Source organism: Protopterus annectens, chromosome 1.part2 (assembly GCF_019279795.1).
Source record: "Protopterus annectens isolate FY-2018-M chromosome 1.part2, PAN1.0, whole genome shotgun sequence".
Taxonomy (NCBI): Eukaryota; Metazoa; Chordata; order Ceratodontiformes; family Protopteridae; genus Protopterus; species Protopterus annectens.
This window is the reverse complement of record NC_056727.1, coordinates 774,737,002-774,762,008: the sequence shown is the minus strand read 5'-3', so window position 1 is coordinate 774,762,008 and position 25,007 is coordinate 774,737,002.

Below are 25,007 nucleotides of genomic sequence, written 5' to 3'. Positions count from 1 at the left end.
ATTTCTCATTTGACAACCACGTGGCCAAAGTGGTTAGAAAACCATTTTATATAGCCCACCTAATCATGAAGGGATTCACATCTAGATCAGGGGAGGTCATCATGCCTCTTTACTCATCCCTCATCAGACCCATAATTGAGTACAATGCCCCTTTTGGGATGTACCTTACCAGACACCTGCAGCAACTGGAAAGACCCCAAAAGTACCTCACCAAGAGGATCAAAGGGCTCAAACAGATGCCATATGCTGCCCGGTTAAAGAAACTCCAGCTCTACTCAGTGGCATACCGCCTGTTCAGAGGCGATCTGTGCCTGACGTATAAAGCCATGTCCAACCCGGAATTAATGGACATGCTGCACCTCAGAAAATCCAAATCCCATCGAGCTACGCTCTCGAGAGACTTGAATCTCAGCACTGAAATAAATAGGACATGCTGGAGGGACAGATTCATAACCCAGAGGCTCCCTTTACTCTGGAATAAAATCCCAGTCCAGGTTAGGCAGAGTCCCTCACTGACTCTCTTCAAGAGGAATCCTGATGAGTGGATGGGAGATCGTAGGTTTACCCCGGGTATCACTTCTGTGTCACTGTTAGACAGAGGCACAGTATACTAACCTCGAAAAATGGCATAGCAAAATAAATTTAAAATGGGTGGCGAAAGCCAAACACATTCTGGCTAGGCTTATAAATGCCCTAGGGCAGATAGCCTAGTATGAACCTATGAACCTATGTCCCCACTCATGGGACTTTCAGCAGTGCTCCTTCACTGCCTCTGTGATAGCAGTTGTGGAGGCTGGCATTTGGGGGTGAGGCTGCCCTACCAGGTTGGCGAGCATGCTCTGCATCCAGTACAGGGGATGTCCGAAAGTTCGGAAGAACATCCTGTGCACCAATCCTGGTAGTTCATCACGGGTGACAAAATCACCCCCTCCACCTCTGCTCCCAGAGGGGGGCCCAACCCTGGCCCATGGGGTGGAACAACCCAATGCCACAGGTAGTGCAGGGGCAGCAGAGGGGACACCACCAAGCTGCGGCCCAGATATGCTGGGATCTGGTGCCACGGTGAGAGGAGCCAAGGTAGGTGGATCATCTGGAGCCAGCCTACCTTGTTGCGGCGTAGTAAATTAGATATAAATGTAAGTTAAGATTAGTAATAACCAAACCAAAGTTAGTATTAACATAATAGAACATAATATTGATTAATCCAAATACATATTAAGGTATATTATGTGGAAAACAACAATAAATAACATAACAGTAAGTATATTGACAGCAAACTAGTATGAAATAATCCATAAGGCCAACATAACAATTAGTTTAACAGAATATATTAATATTAAATCATAATAATAAATAACATTAATAAATTAAAGAAGATAAGGGGTGGGGAGAAAGAAAAACATACCATTAGTGAATTTGTAGATGATATTACCATACAGACTACTAATACATACTTCTACAGTGTGCAGTGTCACTTGTGAGTACAGTGACTCCAATTTTTCTATAGATGATATTGCACATGCATACCTCTCAAGCTGTTAGCATGGGGCAGTATGGGCCAAGAACTAACAAATGCAGGTGCATAACTACACGGAAGTGTTTCACATACTGTGCTCATACATTACCACCAAGGTGTTCTGCAAATGGATTTGCAAATGCATTGCATTCCAGGTAATCATTTATCTGCTAATCAAGGACTAGACAGATTGGGCGGTTGTCATTATATTACAAAAATTCATGACAGTTCAGAGGTATGTTCGTGTACATTAAGTATTCTAAACAGCCGCTCATGTCTTAGTTGGCTTGCATGGGAGTAGAACCCAAAAGCAGGGACTCCAGGGGACATGTGCACTTAATGTAACAATTAACTGCACTGATATTACAATACACATACAATGAATACAGTCCTACTGCAGTTATTTGAACACATTACTTGTTAAATCACAATCCTGCTTTAAACTTTATTGCTATTGTTCTTTCAAATCTGTCAGTTATGCATGTGATATCTGCCCAGAACACGGGCTATCTTACCCATATACTTTGTTCCTGGAGTAGGAGGAATAGAGAGCATTATTTGACTGAAAGTGGCCTCAAGACAGCCTTGAACTGTATTGTGGGTTGTGCAATAGTTTTATCAGGCAATTACTTTTGCATTCTTTTTTAATTTCATTTTTACAGTTGCCTGGAGTCACATTAGAACACACATGCAGGGAATATAGCCCTACTGCAGTTATTTGCACACATTACTTACCAAACCACAATCCTGCTTTAAACCTTATTGTTTATTGTTATTGGAATTGTTTATTGTTTATTGCACTACAGTTATCAAAAAATATCCATGCTTACCATACTCACGGTGCATCATGGCCAGGCTCCATGTCTGATTCATATAAATTCTATGCCTGTTTGCTCATACTGCATAGTTCTAAATGCATCCAGTCATAGTACTTATATTCTTAATTTGCTTCCATTTTGTTTGTTCTTCTTTTATAGCATCTCTTTCATCTTTTTGTTTAAAACAGCACATATTAGCAATATGCCACAATGTGCAACACTTAAAACAGAATTGATACACTGTCTGTTTATAGCACAATCAATTATATCATATAACTCTAGTATATCACTGGCTGAATTTGCATTGATGTTGCTATATTTAATGCATGTTCCCAATGCAATATTATTATTTAAAGTTATCTTGTCTGTATACTTTTGCAACATATTCCATGTACAACTCAATACAGCTGTAAGTCTTTTTGCAGACTTAACAGTTCTCAGCTACTCTTTGCAGCTCTGTGATGTACCCTGAAATACTTTCATTCATCCATTTGGTTTCTTTCATAATCTAACATCTTCTGCTATTATTGGTAGTTATGCTTTCAAGAATCTCTGCAAAAAGTCTATAATTTCTCTAAATTAATTTAAATGTGGTTTTATGTTTTTTTTCTAGACTGCAGTACTCACTGCAGGTTCCGGTTCTCATATTTAATAGCACAAAAACTTATCGCTTGGATTATCATTTACTAAGTAATAACACACTGCTCTGTAAATATAACTTTTCTAGTTTTGCAAGATAGCATTAAATATATTAATGCATCACTTTTTCTCAATTGTTTTAAAATGCATGGCATTCAGTAATTTTATTACTCAGGCTCCCTTTTTAAAAATCTCTTTATTAAATTTATTTGAAAAGTACATCAAAAGCAACAAAGATTACAAAGACATAAAAACAAAATATCAACAAAAATGCAATCTAACTAATAAGATTTATTTCTTAACTGAAAAAGAATTATATCCAATAATTCATGACCAAATAAAATGCATTACTACTGATACAATGCAAAAATGAGTGAAACCAATATCCTTCTGAAAAAATGTAAGGAAACTAAACATGCTATTGTCTCAGTCAAAATCTACATTTGGGCTAGATACTAAAGCATACAAAAATCTTTTTGTTACATTCAAAAATATCATGACTATCACAGTTTATTGATGCAATTAACTAGAACTGTTGCAGAAATCATTTGTACGTGAGTCACTGGAGTCTTAGTTTGTGAGTCTCTGGGTAACAACCTCCAGGTCACATCAAATTTCAATCCGAAGTTAAGTAGAAATATCATCCCAGAGCTTCACAGTCTTAACTAACCAAAACACAAGTAGCACATCAACTTGAGGTGAATTACAGTGTTTTCAAGACTTATCAAACTATGGGAAGTGTGAACCATCTTTGGATAAGGTATGCCGTGATGTTTCTGAACTTCAGTGCCTGTGTTTCCTCACGTTTTAGCATATATTATCATCCCACTCAAATGTGCAGCATGCTGCATAATCCCTATCAGTGCAAGCTTTGTCCTTCAATCCCCAACCACCCTGCACGTGTTGCTGCGTAATCCCTATTTGTGCACGGTTGGTCTCTAAATCCCCAAACACCCTGCATGTGTTGCTGCATAATCCCCATCTGTGCAAGCTTTGAAACCTAAATCCCCAAACACCCTGCATGTGTTGCTGCATAATCCCTATCTGTGCAAGCTTTGTCCCTAAATCCCCAAACACCCTGCATGTGTTGCTGCATAATCCCTATCTGTGCAAGGTTGGTCCCTAAATCCCCAAACACCCTGCATGTGTTGCTGCATAATCCCCATCTGTGCAAGCTTTGAAACCTAAATCCTCAAACACCCTGCATGTGTTGCTGCATAATCCCTATCTGTGCAAGCTTTGTCCCTAATTCCCCAAACACCCTGCATGTGTTGCTGCATAATCCCTATCTGTGCAAGGCTGGTTCCTAAATCCCCAAACACCCTGCATGTGTTGCTGCATAATCCCTATCTGTGCAAGCGTTGTCCCTAAATCTCAAACACCCTGCATGTGTTGCTGCATAATCCCTACCTGTGCAAGCGTTGTCTTGAAATCCCCAAACACCCTGCATATGTTGCTGCATAATTCCTATCTCTGCAACGTTTGTCCCTAAATCCCCAAACATCCTGCATGACTAAGAACTGAAGATACTTTGTTTCTGAATAATATCTAAACCTCCTTTCACTCCAAAATGTTGATTGCTCCTTTTTACTTGCTTATAAGGGCACAAATGTAATGAATTTTTACACACAAATCCACTTTCTATAATATACAGATGTTATTTAGCTGTGTTTTGTACAACGTATAGAGCTAATTTCCATTTCAAACCCTTTTTACCATATTGTTTGTTTAAGCAGCCACTCTTCACTTAAAATCGCTCTACATAAGTTCATATCATCCATATCATTGTCTTACTCCCTTTATAATAAATATCACATGTGTTTACTATTTATTGAATATTATACCACCTGACCAGTAATAAATTCATTCTTGATTACATATGTTCCCTGGAATCCATGTATCTTTACTCTCTGTTGATCATTGCAGTTATCAATAAACACTGATTTCTGAAGTTCATATGCATCTGGCTGAGACTTCTCATGTAAAACAAGTCATCGAAAGTATTGTCTCTGAAACAGTGCAAAGTCCACACATCTTTTCTTCGAAGGAGATAAACTTTCAATGAGCTGTCCCTTTTCACAAGATGGTTCTCAAAGAGTTAGCCTGCTCTCACTGCTGATGTATACAAATTCAATGCTAACAACTTGATGCATTATCTGATCATTAACTGGTTTCCCCGATGAATGAGCAATGTTTCTCAGGGCATATAAATTCACTACAAGTAGTCTGTTTCAAAACATTAACAATTTAGTTCAGCATCATAATGATTGCCTTGAAAAAAAATTTGCACAAACTGTTACCCATAATTATAGTGTATGCTATACCAAAGTCAGTACTTTGACTTAAAATCTCACTCTCCTTATGATTTCACAAAATAAAAACTTCTGAACACATTTTATATTGATCTAGTTATTGTTATACACAATTGCTTTGTAGCTTCTTTATGGCTGATATTTTGCATGTCATAACTTAATTATTGCCTAGTCTGCCAGCTTGATCAGATACATCTTTCTTCTTTGCTGTTGCTCCAGAGTGTAGTTTGCTTTTTTCAGCTTACTCTGACTGTATTCATGAACTGAGATGGCTCTTGCTTATCTGTGCTAGCCTCTTTGACATTCATTGCATTGATATATAGCTTTGAGAAATAACATTGAGTAACAGTTGTGCCTCGATGAGTTATTACTTACTTAAACACAATTATGTGCCCAGGTGGTACATGAATACCACATAATTAATTTGCATGCATAGATGCAGATAGCCAGTGTGACCAGAGAATATAGCTTATCCATGAATCAGCATGTAGCTTAGTCATCTTTGATACTGGGAAGAAAAGAAGACTGTGGGTTCTAACCCCACTCCACTGCTTTCAATTCACATTCAAATATTGATATTTTAGTGCAGTATCAGGTAGTTGTTGCATTCCTGATGTATAGTCTTTCAGATCATCAATAAAATGAGGCCCACTATGCCTAGTTGTAGCTCTTGATAGTGTAAAAGATTGAACAACACTTCTTAAAAAGGATGGGTGTGTTTATTGAGAATTTCATATACATTGCATTATGTCTCTTCTTTACTTTTACAAAACAATTTTTGAAAGACTTAAATACATTCATAACTCAGGTGCCATACTAAACTGGGAAAATATATTCACTCATGAACTTTTTGACCTTCTCCCCACTTCTCTTTCCTTCCTCCATGAATAATATTGAATTTCTCTTATTATTCCATTTTTGTATAATATATACTCGTACACACTGCAGGCAGTGATGCCCTTTTCCATTACGTCCTCCATTTCTTATCAAGTGACATAATCATCACCTCCACTGCCATTACTCTTGGTAACAGTGCACCAGCCCCTGGGGCAGAGCTACCTGATGCAGGTGCTGTACTACTGTGGAGGTAACACTGTCAGGTTGTGATGCAGAAGTGCTGTGTGACACCACTGCCAGTGGTGGTGCTAATGCAGCCACATGTGGAGGGATAGTGGTCTGAGTCACTGTGGCAAGCCTAGCTCCCTGCGATGGTGTTTGTGAAAAAAAAAAAGAATGAATGCTGAAATGCAATGAAATGTAAAGAAAAAGCATAGTGAGAAACAGGGTGGGGGAAGACAAACAAGAAAGAAAAAAACATCATAAATACTCTGAAATGTTAATGTCAAAGTCATTTCATACTCCACATATGTTTTAAGATTCTCTACATCCAAACAGAAATGTGTGAGGTCGAAAATTGGTGGTACATTAATGCTATCATATTCCTGCCTCACACAATTATAAACATTGTACAAAAAGAGCAAGTATTTGATGACACTTTATTAAACATATATTGGGACTCCCTACGTGCTATTCTATGCTTTGAGTAGTGTTAATAAGTACTGACTTGTAGAATCAGTATTAGGCAGTACTTTCTGTTGTCTGGAAGTGAACCCATATACAACTGTCTTTACCTACCCATTGAATAATTCAAAGTAATATGAGTTAATCATACAGGTCAGTACATTTTGTAAAAGCAGAACATGCGTACACGTGCAGTTGTGTGACAACCACTTAAAATCTGATGTCCATGTTATTGATAATTTATTGGTAAAATCAGTACTATTATGAAATGACAATCAGTCGTACCTCAACCCATACTTACCCCATGCTTCTCTGAGGAGCTGCAGTCCCTCCTGATATGCCTCCCAGTTTCCTTCAATCTCTGCAGGGGATACACATAAAAGAAAAGTAATGAAAACATGAATGTGTTGCCATGTCATAGTACTGTACTGCATGGTTATTGGGCCATACACTTACAAAACTGATGTGATTTGAGGGACCTATAATGATCCTTCCATCAGCTAAGTAGGTCTTGTTTTCACCTTTTTAAGTTACTGTAATGGTGATGACACCATTCACCCATATGTGGGATGCTAGTACCAAGGGTGATAGCCTTGGCTAACTATTCCAGGCCTCAGCCGTATACTGAGATCCAGTGTAACCACCCTGCAGAAGCATCTAGCTGTAATTTTTAATGAGGACTGCTACACAAATATGACACAGCTCCTTCTCGAACCATCTCTGTGCTCTAAATTTAGCACCACTCTCACCATCACCTGCCGTGTCTTCCCTTCAAAGATCTCAGGAAAAACAGCCAGGAATCTGTACTTAAATCAGATTGTGTGCACCAACCTATACTCATCAACAGTCACCATGCATAACCATATGTGAGCTAGAGAAGGCACAGAAATGGCCTTGAATTAAATGTATGTATTAATTTTTCAATGTTCATTTTAGGGGAGAAGCAAGGCAGTAACACTTGGCCATGTGTGCTGCTCAGTATATATAAGCGTCACAGCGACTACAGCTCTAGCTGGTTACTGGTTATAGTTTAGTTACATTTCAAATGACATTGCTCCCCTTTGAATACATGGTCAGGAGTAGCTTATGGTAGTCTTAACATTAACAGTCTGTGTCAGAACTATGTAATCACCGGCATGATATGGTTGCTCTTCTGTGTTGTCCTTATGTACCTTTTGTTTCAGCATTACAGGATGCATTAGTGTCATATAAATAAAAAAAGTATGAGTATTGGTATGTTGGAAATGATCCCATCATGAAATAAGACATGAACTTCTTAACTATATGCCTTAACTTGTAGTAAAACAGGAGAAACAACACTGCAAATGTGTACGATGAGGACTAGAAACATGAACATGACTGAAAATATACCTGTGTAACATAGCCTGCATCTTTATGTGAATCAGAAAATAGATATTATATATGTGCAGTAATTAGTTATGTGTAGGAGAGATATTGTGGAAGCTCAATCCAGTGTAGTTGTTCACGGGGGACACAATGATGTGTCCTGGATGGAAGGTTAGCTGTGAATTTAGTTATTTTATTATAACATGCATCCAGTTTTTTTATATATGTAGCAAATAGGTTAATAAGAATGAGAACTGCATAAACAAGTGATGGAAGAAGATAGAATGAAGCTATATGGTTTTCCTAGCAGATTCTAAGACATGGACAAGCTCGATGAAGTGCACCAGGTTTTTGGGTTGTGTTTTTAATGGGTTCAAAAATATGATGCTGAAATTTTAGGTTTCCATCTATAGTAACACCCAACAATTTAATTTCTGATACTATTGCCATTGTATATTGTGTTTTGATGTAATGCTTAAGGTTTGGTTTTGATTTTGGTACTGTTTTGGTATGAATTTCCTTAACTTAGTTTTCTTTGCATTTAGGATTAGGTTGGAAGTGTGTAACCATGACTCAATAGATGAGATGGACTCTTGAGTGACCTACTAATAGTACAATATGTTAGGAGCTGATAAGGGTAGGGTCATCTGCATATTACACTATGCTGGCATGCTTGATTCCAGTGTGGAGATCTTTTATAAAGATATTAAACAGCAATGTTCCTAGGACTGGTCCTTGAGCAACACCAGCAGAGAAGAGGAGAAATGTTGAGTATTTGTTTTGCCATTTAGTAGTTTGTTGCCCATTTGATAAGTAGCACAGAAACCATAAGAGATGTGAGTGGTCAAGTACTAAAGAAGAGAGCTTGATTAGTAATTTTTTAATGAGAAACTATATAAAAAGCTTTAGATGAGTCTAAGAAAAGTGAAGAGACAAGGTTACATGTATTTCTGTGGAAGTCTATGGTATTTGAAATTGAGGACGGAGGTGTTTGTGCTACCATGGGGACCATACCTCTCAACCCCTCAGAGCCTGAAATCTGGACAAAGTGAAAATAATTGGGGGGGGGGTACAAAGGGCCAAACATAGGGCCAAATTTTAAATACTGAGCTTATAAACTTAAATAGCTACTAGAAGAGCATGTTTGCAGTATTATGTATTTTCTGAAGGATATGGAGTCCGAAACTCAAATATTTATTATTTAGTATTATTTAGTGGCTTCAGTCTTCAATGACTTATCAGAAAACCAGGAACTGACCAATATATGAGGCAAAAAATCTGGACTCTTCAGAGATATGGTGGGGATGGAAACCATGCTGAGTTTGAGAAAGAAGATCATTATTAGTAAGGTAGTTAAGAAGCTGAGAATAGATGCATTATGTACCTTAGATAGAGGAGACCAGAAGGTTAAAGGTCTCTAGTGGGGTAGTGAAGAAATCAGTGGAATTTCTCCCTTTGCACAGGGGAATGATATTTTTTTCAGAGTGAGGGAACTTAGTTCTCAATCACTGATCAGTTTGTCAGGATGGAAACATAGTAAGTTAACACATCTGCTGCATTTTAATATATTTACTTGGTAAATTATCAGTGACTAAGGTGGCAGGTTTCAAGTTTTGAAAATAATTTTTAATGTTAACCATTTGGACAGGTACAAACTCCAAAGAAGGAATATTGTTTTAAGTGCCAATTTTTAGGGTGAGGGTGGTAGCAGGGTTATCTTTGAAAAAATTAAGTACCGTTTCAACAAAGTCATTATTGAACTGAGTAGCAGTACTATCAGCAGTGCAGTTTGTGTTTGGTGGAAGTGTGGTAGTGTGGCCAGGGTGGAGTATATTATTTATTGTGGCCCAGAACAGTTTGGGATTGTTTTAATATTTATGCTGAAGACTGGCATAATAGAAATGTTTGTCTGATTTAATTTGTTTTTAGCATCATTTCTAAGATGTCTAAGAAATCTATAAGTTAGTTTGTGTTTTACTATAGTGACATTCTTTCTAGGCTTTATCTATTTGTCACGTAAGTTGTTTGGTTTGTCTGGTTAACCAAGGTGCAGGGTTTGATTTAATTATTTGTGTACAAATCAGAGCAAGATTGTTAAGAATGTTTACAAAAGTTGTATTGAAGTAAGTGACTGCTTCTTCTGAAGGCAAGGCCTTAGGTTTGGTACAACTGAGGAGGGATAGGTTAGAGATAAAGGTGTCCTTGTTAAATTAAGCAAGATTGCATACTTGGTTGTATAGCATTGTTTTTTTTTTACATTGATATGGGAATGTACTGGCTGTGTAGGATTGGCTTGTTTACACTGCTATGGTAACATACAGTAAAAGTTAGAAGATGATCACTAATTACATCATGAAGGCAATCTGAGTTGCTTAAACAGTTTGGTTAAGATGAGAGGATACAGTTTAGTGTAGAATGCATGTTACTACTCTTATTGAGTCCAGTAGGGTAGGTGATTAGCTGAGTGAAACTGTAAAGATTTATAGAGTTTATATAGGTGTCTGAGCTATCAACTTGGCAATCAATGTTGAGATCACTCCAAATAATGGTTTCATGGAGAATATTGTGATTTGTCTAGCAGAGAAAACCTTCTGCTCTTTGCTCTTTGGCTATTGTTATCTGGATGTATAAATAAGGCTACTATGTACATTCTTTTATGCTTATTTGCTTTAAAATTGATACGAGTACTTTGGATTTGTCATAATTGGATGGTGCAGTGGTACAATGGCAGCATTGTTGCCTCACAGCAAGAGATTCTCCTGTTCGATTCTCAGCTGGGGTGCCTTCTGTATGGAGTCTGTATGTCCTCCCTGCATTTGTGTGGGTTTGCTCCGGTTTCCTCCCATGTTACAAATACATGTGTCTGGAACATTTCTACCTGGACCTCCGCTGAAAATTGGCTTGATTCCAAGTTGGACATTCCTGGTTAACAAATGATAAATAAATAATCTGGGGAGAATAAGTGGATGAAGAGTGAGGTCAAAAGTGTTTTTATAAGTGATGATGGTCACACCCCCTTCCCTTTTATTTCATCTGACAAGCCTAAAGATATTGTAACTAGGAGAAAAGATATATTCGTTTTTCATATCTTGTTTGAGCCAAGTTTCAGTCATTGTTAGAAACTCGGGAGGACAGAGGGCAATACATACATGCAGGTTATCCAAGTTGTTACAGATGTTTGTGCATTTATGTTTAAGAAGAGTAAGTTGAATACTCTATTATGGGAAGTGAAGAGAGAGAAATTGGATAACTTTGGTGAAGTGATTGAGTTCTGTGGTTGAGCATTAGGAAGTCTACTCTATGGAAAATGCAATGAGATGCAAGTGACCTTGCCACCTATGTCTCTCAGTGAGGTAAACCACTAACGTTGAGTAATATTCTTCCCTTTCCAAGTTTGATGCTTTAATTCAAAGATAAAATAACTGGTTATAACAACTGGCTTGTTAGCTGGTATCATTCTAGTGAGATCCAGTTTATGTCTGCCTGGGACCAGATGGACAACAGATCACACCTGATTTGTCAGGGATGACTTGCACTTCTTACTTCTTGGATTTTGTATACTGATTAGAACTGTTGTTTCCCCTATAGCAGGGACGGATCCAGCATGAGTCTCCATCGCTAGTTTCAAGGGCCCAGTACTAATTGAAGGTTCCCTGTAAATGCCAAAAAAGTGATTTTTCCTTTTTTTTTATCCACCTATAGCATCATGTGAGTAGTTGTCCTTCTCATATCTACTGTGTGAGTGCTGTATTAACCGCCTGCCTTTCTTGCCTACAGCTCTGTTGTCTGTTACTGATTAGAAAAGCAAATATTCCATTCAAGCAAACAAATAAGAAAAACCCAATCGTGATTGCTAGGTCTGACAGCTGTGTACCTTAAATCGCATTCAGTAAAAAGTAGCAGCTGCCATTAAAATAAATGAATAAAAATGAATTTTTATTACTCTTTGTTCAGAGATGCTGGCTAATCCCGAGTGCCCACAGAAATGCATACAACATGACAAAATTCTCCATGACAGTAACTCTTTGCTGTTTATTAATGATAAAGATCTTTTATCAGTAATACAACTTTCACCAGTATTGTTTACTTTTTTAAAAAGACTGTTCTATCAAGAGTTACACAGACATGTGACATCATCAGAAAAGTCACTGATCAGGTAAGAAGATGTCTGTTCACCTCTAGATGGAACAGGCTGGTGTTCTTTGTCTGTCCTAATGTCGCTGAAGAGAAAAAAAAAAAAATAGAACAGTGCTGAGCTCTTGCTCCAGATAAGTACTACAATTGTTATTATGGTTATTATTTATTTTAATTTGTTAATTTATTTTGCAGGCTTGGACAAAGTGAAATGCAATGTATATTTCAAAACTTCATAGGTTCCAGTTGCTGGACAAATTTCACCCTCAATTAGACAAGCAAGTCAGGTAAGTGATATGCATTCGTAATATCCATTCATATCAGTAGAACTGTGATGATGGATCAGTTTCAATTGCTTTTCCTTAGCCTTTCCAGATTAACATAACATTGTTTGTCATTTTTATTTTTTCAAGTTCATGGCTTTTACTTGATATAGCTGTTTGCCATATTTATGTTTTCCAACTTTTTGTACTTATTTCACAAGCTATGATATCCTGAAGATGTTTGTAGCACATTACAATTCTTTGGCAGGGGAAAATATACATTTGAATCTCATCAGGTGAATCTCCATCTATGAACTGTCTAGTAGGATTCATAGGGCTGTCAGAGATGTAGTAGCACTGTACTGTTATGTAAAACTGCCCAGTTGGCTGGTGCATGTGGTGTGTGTGTGTGTGTGGGGGGGGGGGGGATACTTGCTATCTGTCTGATTTAATAGAATATTGTCCATCATTTTGCCTTATAATATTACTGTGGGTCTGCTCCTCATAAAATTTGTGGTTCTCCAGCACAAGGGTGAGGACTGCAGCTTCTAAACAATGACAGCCATTTCAGTTTCAGAAAGCATGTCTTTCAGATTCTAAGAACTTGTTAAGTATATAAGAGTACTATGATACCAATACTTTGTCCACCATTATATTTGGTTTGTCCCTAAGTCTTATGTTAAGATGTTGTAAACTATGATATGTGTGTGTGTGTGTGTGTGTGTGTGTAGAGGGCATAGTTCTCACCTGTCAACAATTTTGCCTCATCTTGTGGTTTGGTCCTTGGAAAATTTGTGGGTTTCTGGCAAAAGTGTTGTGGATTAAATTCACTAAATTACAAACGTGAATTTCAGAAAATGCTTGCCAATGTAAAATCTGTTATACTAGCAGCTTTCAAAGTATAATAGAGCAATATATAAAATCTCTTCCTGATGTTAGTTCTGTATCTCAGATTCCTGAGTTAATGGGTAAAAAAGACAAATAAGACTTGAACTGAATTGCATTGTGTGGTTTTGACAGCAGAGAGTTCAGATTCATTACTTTGTCATTATTTATGTATTTATTCATTCACTTGATCTTAAGCAGAGGCATGCATTCATATAAGTGGCTGTAACTGATGGGCACAGTGTGTGTGTGTGTAAGGCATAATTCTGAAATATCCATGATATTTTGTGTCACTTTTGCGGTCTATTCCTCATAAAATTTGTGGCTTTCTGGCAAAATATTGTGGATTGCAGTCACTGTATAGTCAAACATGTCAGTTTCAGACTTCTTATCCTCATTTCTATGCAACTTTAAGGGCCTTGTGTATTTCACTACTTTTTCTTCCTGTCCTGCTGATTATATTGGTAAAACAAAACTTTAGCTGAATGAATATATGAACATAATTATGCTATTAAACACAAAGATGCTAAAATGTATTGGAAAAGCATGTTAGTTTTTATAATAATTTTAAAAAGTTCATTTTTCTGGTTGTGGAACAGTGTTGGATTTGAGGAGTAAATAAATGTTAAATAAATAAATAACTAATTGTGAAATGTGTGTGTGTGTATAAATATGTGGTTCCTGCATCCAATAGTAGTTATATTGAAATGGAAGGAGTCAGAGGTAGTAAACATGTGACCCATGTTTTTTGGGTGTGATCCTTGGTCTCCTTGTTTTGTTGATTTGTTGACAGTCTGTTTGTCATTTGATTTTATATAAGCTAGATGGTGTGAAGCCTATGAGTTCCATCTTTATATGTTTATTCTTGAGTATGTTTATAATTTGTCTTGCTTTTTGTAGGGATGAAGTTGTGAAATGCACTGTGTTGGCTACAACAGTGTTTGTCTGCTACTTAGTGCAGATGAGTAAGGCTATGAACTGATAGTGAGCTGTAGTGCAGGGTTTGATTCCTGCAGCCTTTGTTTGTCTATTATGTGACACTTAACCAAGTCACTTCCCCAAACAGTGCTCCTGATCTACCCCTGAAAAGGGACACTCGCATCTAATAGGTTATTCCATGCACTTTCACTATGATTAGACTCTGCCATTTAGTTCCCTTTTAAACAATGCTCATCTCATGAGCATACCACATAGCAAATTCCAATTAGAAAATACCAGCATTGCCCTACTAATACTACTTAATGCTAGAAGCTTAACTACAAAATGTCAAAGCTTCATATTTACTTCACCCTCAAAGACATGTATTTGTATAATTACTGAGACCTTGTTTCAGAACAACCACAGTGCTCCCTCCTTACTAGGGTACTGCCATACTGAAGACCATCAAAAACTGCATAGGTATATCGACTGAACACCCCATGGTCTTAGAGCAGATATTGTATAATATTACTAGCCTAGAACTTTTAGTGTTCCTAGCATATCTCAACAGAACTGACTGCCACTCATTGTCTTATGTAGGTCTCCTTCCATGTCCCTTCAGTGCATACTGATTATATAAATTGACTCAGTAAGTCACTCATCAGTCCTAATACCATTTCTATGGGACTCATTAATCACCCATCTATCAAACTGCAAATGTAGAAAACATTGAATAAATATGGTCAACGATTCCATGATGTTGTAAATGGCAATCCCTAGTACAATTCACCCCATCCTCTCTAGTGGTGTTAACCTCTTCTACCTTGTCCATACAAACTACTTCTCCTCCAGTTCCAGTCCATTTGTTTCTAACTCCCTGGTAAAAATCTGATCATGTGGCTGTTACCTTCACCCTCATTACAAGCCTCCCAGTCATAAAAAACTTAACATTGTAGGTTTAGTCTAAGGCCAATTTATTACTCTTTGTAGATATCCTGGACAGTATGTACAGTACAGTATATTGTGCTATAAATGCATGAACACACACACACACACATATATATATATATATATACACACACACACACACATATATATATATATATATATATATATATATATATTATACTTAATGCAATCCCAGTATCCAAAGGTTGACAATGCAAACATCCACACATCACTACATCACTTAATGTAATCTGAATATCCAAATGTTGACAATGCAAATATTCACATATCATTACATATGCATGAGGAATTCCCTCACAGCATGCAAATAAAACTACAAAAAAGGAAAAAAACAGAGCTTTATGCAGGAGGCCCTGCACCCCCTCCAACTCTTAATTATATATACTAACAGCAAGATCACATAGTGTCGAGGAAAGGGTATATTCCCCAGCCTTGGGAATTGTGTGATCTTGCACACCTGTCAATCATCTGCTTAATCGACCTAACCGTATTGACTAAACAGATGTCAGTGTTAATGACAGTTGACTAAATTGTTTTCTTTTATACACACATACATACATATATATATATATATATATATATATATATATATATATATATATATATATAGATAGAAATGTTTGTAAATTTGTGTGTGTGTACGCACGTGTGTGCTTGTGTGTGCGTATATGTGTGCGTGTGTGTGTATACATCTATCTATAGATATCGATATAGACATAGATATAGATATAGATGTAGATATAGATATATACAATTTGAAAGTGAAAAGGGTCACTGACCATTCACAGAATAGAGGATGGTAGTGATGAGGGCTAGAAGTGGGGCACTGTAAGAAAGTATAATTGCTGGGCAATGATAAATGGATCTGCAACAGAAATGATACACAACACAGAATGCAAATTTGGTGAGAGATGGCTTGATCACATTTGCAGGATGGAAACAAATGTATCACAGCTAGGTTCAACATAAATATTTGTCTGCGGAAAGAAAAAGAACATGTTCTGATAAAGTTACAGGAATACCAGTTTAATGTACTTAGACAAAAGAAACTAAGCATTTTGATATGGAGGATGCATTGCTTGTTCCAGTTAATTTTCATTTATTATTTTAATGTGATAATAAATAAAATGAAATTCATTACTTCGGTGTCATATTAAATAAAATAAAATGTCTCACCAAGCATCTGGTTGAGAATTTTATTAGATAAACCTCTTCTTTACACATCACAAACTTTCTTGCCCCAGGCTGTGCTTCACCAGTTGTAATTTCTTGCTCAGCCATGCAGGTATTACATAAGCAGCATTATTAGCAGGTATGCTTAATTGAAATCATAGGCAAAATAAATACAAATAAAATAAATTACATACGTATTTCCAAGAAATGTCTTCAAAACCAACAAATACTTTAATAGACATTTATATTTTCTTAATAATTTACTTCTGTGGTATAGTTTTACAGAAAAAATGTTTCATTAAATTTATCATAACATGCAGTTTTTTTTTCATTTCTTCTTGTAAAGCAAATCATTAACTGTGCTAGAAAGGACAGGATTTGTAAAGATGTGGCATGCTCCAGAGTGAGGCTTGCATCACATAATAATCATACACTGATGAGTAAACTGCACATTAATATCAAATTGGAAGCTCAGTGGACATCTGAGCAGACAGCTGGGCTCTAGTTTGGAAAGCAGAGAGCATTAAAAAGATACAAGTCAACCACAGCACCGCAGAGGAACAAGTAAGCTGTAGATAAGGTTGCAGCCACTTTCCTAGAATAATCCTCTTGAGACTGGAAGGTAGCAGATAATTCTAGTTGCTGTATGGAACTGCAGGCTATTAGCAAGCACTGCATAGTAATAATTTACAGCATATTGTAAACAAGCACATCTGGACAGCTGAATTCCATGAAAGGGGAGAAGAGGAGACTATATAATTGTAGGAAATGGTGGAAAGTAGCTAGCAGAGGTACACACACACACAGTGCAGGCAGGGGAAACTGGGTACATATTTTTGCGGAGAGAGGTACACTATTTTATAAATTGAGAGATAATGGATGCTGGGGAAGATGACAGAGAAAATAAGAGAAGGAAAGCTGAAGAAGGGCTGTCAGTGGAGACACACAAATGAACACAGGATGACACAGGCGAACAGGGGTGGATCTGCAAACACTTGGAGGGGGAGACAATGGCTGGACAGAGAAAAACAAAGGATGGACAGCTGTAATGGGCCCAGTAATGAGCCCGAGTAGACAATGTACAAAGAGTGGGTTATGGCACTATAGGATGGAGGTTCACCTCCCTGGAGATAGGCTGGGGAAAGGGCAGCATGATGGGTGTCAACTGACATAGAGGACTATTACTGGGGCCATCAGATAGGTGAATTAGGCCACAGTAATAGTTAGCAAGTGCTACACCCTCTTCTCATGGCCTGATGGCAGGGAGATCCAGTCTAGTGAATCAGTGATCTGCTCCTGTAGGGGCAAAGTAGTGGCTTTTCAGTAGGTCTTTGTCCAGTCAACAATCTTCTGTATATCATCTAATACATTAACATATGGGTTACTGACACTGGTTGTCTGCCTGGGAGAGATTGGAACTCCTTTCAGCAAAAGCACTCCCAGAACTCTCACCTACCACAACTTTGGCAGGGTAGGCAGTAGCTGATGTGCCTGAAAATGTTGGTATTATTATGATCTACAGGATGAATACACATTGGGAAAGACTGCACAACTAAAGATGCTCTACAAATGAGAAAATGTTTATAGTACAATGTGTAGGTAATGGCAGACTAATATCACTGTACTGACCCCTTCCCATGGCACAGAGACATAAAGCCCTTACTGTGACTTAGATAATGCATGTTCAGTTAGCAAGTATGGGAGTTGGAGGGAGAGGAGTGATAGGATGGGAGTGAAGTGGCACATGGCTCATCCAGTGGGAGTTGGAGGGAGGGGAGTGATAGGATGGGAGTGAAGTGGCATGTGGCACATTGAATGGGTGTTGGAGGGAAGCAGGTGACTGAGAGGATGACAGTGAAGTGACACATGGCTCACCCATCCTGAGGGCGGAGATGCAACTTGGTCTGCCACAAAGGCAACATTCAGTGGGAGCTCTGGATAATGCAGCCCCTAGAGCTCAGGCCAGAAGGACATGTTGTCACTAAGTAGCATTGTAGGTCAGATGGCAGTCATGTGGGGAAGTTCACCTGCTCATCTCTTCAAGACTGTAAACATTAGCATTCCAGAAGCTGCTGCAAGGGAATGAGGAGCTCAGAGGAGTTCTCCATACATCTGCAAGGATAGCAACCATGACCAACTCTTGCCTCACGGGGGCACAAAGGCCTGGCCGAGCATAGGGGGATGCAAAAAAATATCGCTGTGCTGAAAGCCTGCATTGTCTCCTGCAGCGATCAACATGCCATCTTAATTTATCCATGCTGAAAGACAAAAGGGACACAATAGTCTTCACACACAGGTGTTGGTGAGATAATAGATAAGAGTGTAAAGCTACACTCCCACATGTAAACGCAAGGTAGCAGAATCCTGAAAAGGTGCTCACAGCCCCACATCAAAGCTACAGTTCCATTTGTCTAAGAAATCTGGAAAGCTACTCACAGCCTCATAATGAAGCCACAGGCCTACATAGAGATGCAGGACTGCAGAGGCTTGACATGGTGCCCATAGCCTAACACCTGAACAATTGTGTGTATTACCCCACAACATGCATCAGTGCCATGATATATAAAAACGCAACAGACACATCATAGCCATAATCCCCCATAGTAGCCCAACTTGTGTATTCTGGTATCTGTCATAGGAAGCAGCCTTTATTAAGAACAGTGCACTGAATTACAGTAAAAAGAACAATGTAAAATTACAGTTTGAAAAACAGTAACAGTACCAAATACCTATTATGCCATTCCGGATTTCCTGCCTAACCTCTGCTATTGCACTAACAGAGATCTTGACAGTGATAGTGCCATAGAGATGCCTCAGTCAGCAGTTCAGCTAGGTCAACCAGGCATCAGCCTTCCTAAATGGACCCACCGAGGATCCTAGAAACACCATCCCTAATTGGCTTTGTAGGAGAAAGAGCAATATTGTGCTCTAAATGCCACAGCAGGCAGACACTGTCCATGGAATGGTAGTTTTGAAATCCAGTACAACAAAGATCCTGTGAAAATAGTAGCCTGTGATTATGCTTGAAAGCAAGATTTCTGAATCATGAGCAGCGCAACCAGCACTGCCCCAGAGCATGACACTTGTACATTTACAAGCATTCTGCACAATTTCTTTGGCATGCATATCTATGGCATAAGGCACAGCTTAGGTAAACTTTATGTTGTCTGTGCATTTCACCAAAATGTAATAGTTCATATTTATACATTGAAGCTACCCTCATTGAGTGCATACTGTGAGTCTGCATATATACATATATATATATATATATATATATATATATATATAGTTTTAGGAGGTGAATTACCAATTTAAATGCCAATCCAGACAACAAAACATGAACAGCAACACAAATACAGCAGGATGAACAATATTGTGGCAGTAGAAAGTAGCCTTCAACTCATTTCCTACAGCAGTATAAAAGTAGATGACCTGTGTATTCTGTAAGAATATACTCATTACTGTAGGATAATTCCCTATAGTCCTGAAATGAGTATGCTTGTCAGTATTTTCAAAGGATAATTTCTGATGTCCAGGTACAGATGCACAACAAAAACAAGAGCAACAAGGTGGCATTTACAAGCTGACGTGTTTTGCTGATCATACATACTAAAATGGTCAACACTGGGATATAGTGTATTTTCATAAGTGCATTAATTTCATAAAAACTGCTTGACATACAGGTAAACAAATGTAACCATCTTACATAAAGCATTATGGCACACAATGTTGTCATTGATACGTGTCACCCAACATGATGGTTTTGTAGATTAATATTCTTTTTTTAATATTGTATGGTTGATATCCGTGGCATAGATGTCTTTGAATAAAGCATGTTTAAAATATATTATATGCTCAATTTGCCAAGCCTGAGCAATTTCATAAAACAGCAGCAGTATTCGCTATTGTTATACATCATTGGAAAGCTCTTGAACAGGTAAACAATTCTCCCATTGATACAGTGGACCTATCTTGCACACTTACAGAGTTGTTTGACTATTAAGGTAGTGATTTTTTTGTAACAAAATTCCAACTATGTACAAACGTTTGATACTAACATCAGTATGTAACATACTGCTTACAGAAGAGCTTTCATGTGTTATGTTTTTTGTAACTCACATAATTTGTAAGACATTCAATTTTTATGTAGCGAGTTTTCAGTACAGGATATTGTAGAAAGGTTCTTAGGAAGCAAGTGGTTTCTGGCTCAAAAGATCTCAGGAAACAAGGCCTTGATTAACCTATTGTATTTCACACAAACTAACCATAAATACTAGGTCAGTCAAAAACATGAACTATTTGAAACATGATATGGTGCAGAAAACATGCAAGGAAAGTGTGTTTTCTTGCTTTGGAGTATTTCCTAAGATCATACATTCTGTCAGCTTTGTTGATGTGATAATAACTGTATGTTAACCTAGTCATTAAGTCTCATCTTAGGTTTATCAGCATAAAATATTTTATATGGACAGTATTCTAAATAAGTACTAATGTCATTTGATATTTGACAAAACATTAAGAAAAGTCTTCATTATAACTGCAAATTCATTCATCTGCAAAATCTGTGAAGAGATAATCATTGGGATTCAGCAAGCAGCTGTGCAGGAATAAGTTATTCCTGCACAGCAGGAACAGTTCCTGTTCAGCACAGCAGCGCGCCATGCATATGTATGAAGGTGCGCTGCAGTGCTCTAAAACAGACATGGTTCCATGTCCAAGTGCAGAGGTGTGTGTAAGAGCAGAGGTCTCACAATATACACGCCCCCTGCACTCCAGAATTGCCTTTTGAGAATTTAAAACAAGCGAGAACCCTCGTAACACCCCCAACCCTTCAGGATAACAAATCTGGGTCAAAGCTATAAGGGATAATTGACCCTACCAAGACAAATCTTGTCAAAATAACAGATGTAGCATAAGCACATAGCACACACCTCCCAACCTATCAGAGTAATTAATGTGGACAAAGCCAAAAGGGACAATTGTCCCACAAAGCAGAAAGGTGATAGAATAACAGGTTCAGCATTAGCAGGGATATTCTGAAGGGTACAAATAAAATACAACAAATATATTTTTTTTATAAATGCAATAAAGTTTAAGCATAGCTGCATGGGTGTGCCTGTTGCTTAGCTACACTTAGTCCAGCTTAAACAGCACAAGAGATTAAATAGCAAGAGACATCTGGCATAAGCCATATTTCAATAGTGTAGTGGTTAGAGCATACACTTTGTAAGCAGCCATTCCCCGTTCGATCCACACTATAACCAGTTTGCATTTTACATGTGAAAGCAGTACATAAGCATTTATTTTTATAATTAGCTACTAAATAGTATATATTTGTTAACCAGAGTACTGCATTAGGTCCAGATGTGAGGTGTCAGTTTAATAAAGTTGTGAAACCCCCATATAAACACAAGTGCCCCATACAGTATAGTCACACATAAATAAATGTAATGTAAGCACATTGGGGGATGTCAGAGGCAGTAAACAAATTTATAATATGTAATGAATGATGAATCAATGCCATACAACAGATAGTCTATAAAATGAAAAATAAGCAATGCTAAGCATTGCACAGCTGTGCTTACCAGGTGTAAGCATTGTGTAAATATGACTTCTAAGCAATGAGTAGGCTAGCTAAGAGGATTTGCCCATTGGTAAGCAGTGCTGAACTTGTCCCTTTAAGCAATGCCAATCTTACCTAAGCAGGTTAGCCTGTAGCTTAGCTTAGTTCAGCATATTCAACCATCCAATCATGGCAAAGGGTGTGAAATTGGATGTATTTAAACCCTACAGGAGGGAATAGAGGTCATAACTGGTTGCTGCTTCCCACTGTAGACAGTATGGCAGGAGTTGGTCAGGGCATGTGCTTCTGTGTGCAGCGCTGGGGAATACAGAAGTCCAAGGTTATGGTAGGACTCCTGGTACAAAAACATGATGAGAAACTGCTGCAGGGCCAGCAGCAAGGCTCCCAATATAAAGCAAAAGCCTGGGACAATCTTGCCTGTGATCTCACCAGTGCCACTAGTATCCCTCAAACTGGTGAGCAGGTCCGGCACCACTATGCTGACTTGAAGCAAAGAAAGAGGGCACTCTTGGATGAAAGGATCCAAGAAGCAAGGCAGAGGGGTGATGTCCCAGCAGCGTGTAAGTATTCATACCAATAACTGTTTACTAATGTCTAGCCTATGTATATGACAGCTAGGTATGCCTAAATATTTCTCTATTTCCCTTACAGGTGCAGCTGAGTGGGCTGTGAATCAAGAAGCCTATGCTAGTATGCTGCAAGGGCTGCGTCGCAAGGCTGGTGAGTAACAATCCTGCTTGTAGTAGTCATACCAAATAAATATAAAGTAGTAGAAAGTCACCTGACAGTATAAAAGCTGTGTGTAGGCTGTACTGAATAAACCAGACAATATGACAGTAATAGTCCTATATAGGTCATATTTAAATAAAACTGCAACTGCCTGGCAATAAAGCTCTAAATCCTGGACTGGTTGATTTTACTCTGGTATTGTATGTCATTTATTGTTGCATTCTCTGAATAGTAATGTGTTAACAACTGTTACCCACACTGTGCTACATTAAAAAATGTCTAGTAATGTCTGTATAAGACTGTTGTAAGTACAAGATCAGATTGTACAACCAAGTGAAACTTAGACAGAAAACAACGAAGAGATAGCAATATCCAAATAGCACTCTCTTCGGAAACTTAAAATCATTGTATTTTTAGCAGACACAGCCATGGTTCAAATCCTGGGAGTGGTAGTAAGCTGTATGCATAATCATACCTCTGAACTATACAGATTTTTTTCAGAATGTCCAGATAATTGGCTCATATTTTCTACCTATTCCTCTGTCCCCCTGGAAAATCAGTGGGATGATCTCAGAATTGTTGTCACTAAATAATGACATAACATTTGATTTTCAGACCTCAAAATCTTCAGAAAATGTACATTAAAACAAACCCAGTCAGTCTAGCAACTCTCCAAGTTTATGAGAGCAATATTCAAAATATGACCCTATTTGTACCCCCATGTTGTCAAGCTTTGTCCAGATTGTGTGCATTAAGAGATTGAGAGGAATGTGTATAACATTAACTCAGAATCTGGCAATATGTGTAGAAACAGTCAGGTAGTGTTAACAAACATTCCCTCCACAGGTCTGCTAGATAAGAAAACTGTGCCTGCAAATAAAGAGTTAAATCTGGGACTGGTAGTGTTTACTCTGGTATTGTATGGCCTGACATGTAGCATTCAGTAACATCTGATATCTGAATAGTACTGTTGTGTAAACCATTGTTTCTGACACTGTGCTACATAAAAATATGTCTAGGAATGTCTGTATAAGACTGTTGTAATTACAAGGTCAGATTGTACAACCAAGAGACTTAGATAGGAAACACTGAAGGAACATACAGCAATATTCAAATAGCACACTCTGCTGAGACTTAAATTGTATTTTAGCAGACACAGCCATGGTTCGAATCCTGGGAGTGGTAGTAAGCTGTATGCATAACTGTACAGATTTTGTTCAGAATGTCCAGATAATTGGCTCATATTTTCTGCCTGTTCCTCTGTCCTCCTGGCAAATCAATGGGGTGATCTCAGAATTATAGTCACTAAATAGTGACATACATTTCATTTTCAGACCTCAAAACTTTCAAAAAAATGTATATTAAAACAAATCCTGTCACTAGCTACTCTCCAAAATATGTCCCTATTTGTACCCCCATGTTGTCAAGCTTTGTCCAGAGTGTGTTCATTAAGAGATTGAGAGGTATGTGAATAATATTAACTTGGAATCTGGGAATATGTGAAAAAACAGTCAGGTAGTGTTAACAAACATTCCCTCCACAGGTCTACCAGGTAAGATATGTAGAATATAGCTGTAAGACAGCTTAAGTATACACTGTGTACAAACATACCACTGCCCAAACCAAGGCCATAGGGTATTGTAATAATACCTGTTCCTTAATGATTACAGCAATGATCATTAAAGTTGTGAGTACAACAAAGATATATAAGTTGTTAATTGACATCTCTCTCTCCCCACCGCCATATCTGCAACAATAATCTAAATACACAAATCAATGGGTATGTTTACACCAAACCTACTGTTGGGACATATGTCCTATTGTTCAATAAATATTGAAATGTGTTTCTACTAATGTTCCATGTTGAAATACTATCCTTGGTGGCCTGTTGCTATCAATGTAACCTGCATGCCATTATAATGGCCACTGTGGTTCCATATATGCATGTGTTCTGTTTGCTATGCAACTGTTCCAAATTTGGTGTTTTGGGTTAATGGGAATATCTATGCATGCTGTTATAACTAATCCTGGATTATGTTGACTATTACTAACCCACATATGTTTTAAAACCATAATACCATAGCACGTTTGGGAAGGCCGGACCCAGCAGACCCACCTCTCCCACCTCATCTGGCTGTGGCACCAGGCCCCAGCACATCTGCAACCCACCCTGGGACCTGCTCATCTGCTGGTCCTGCA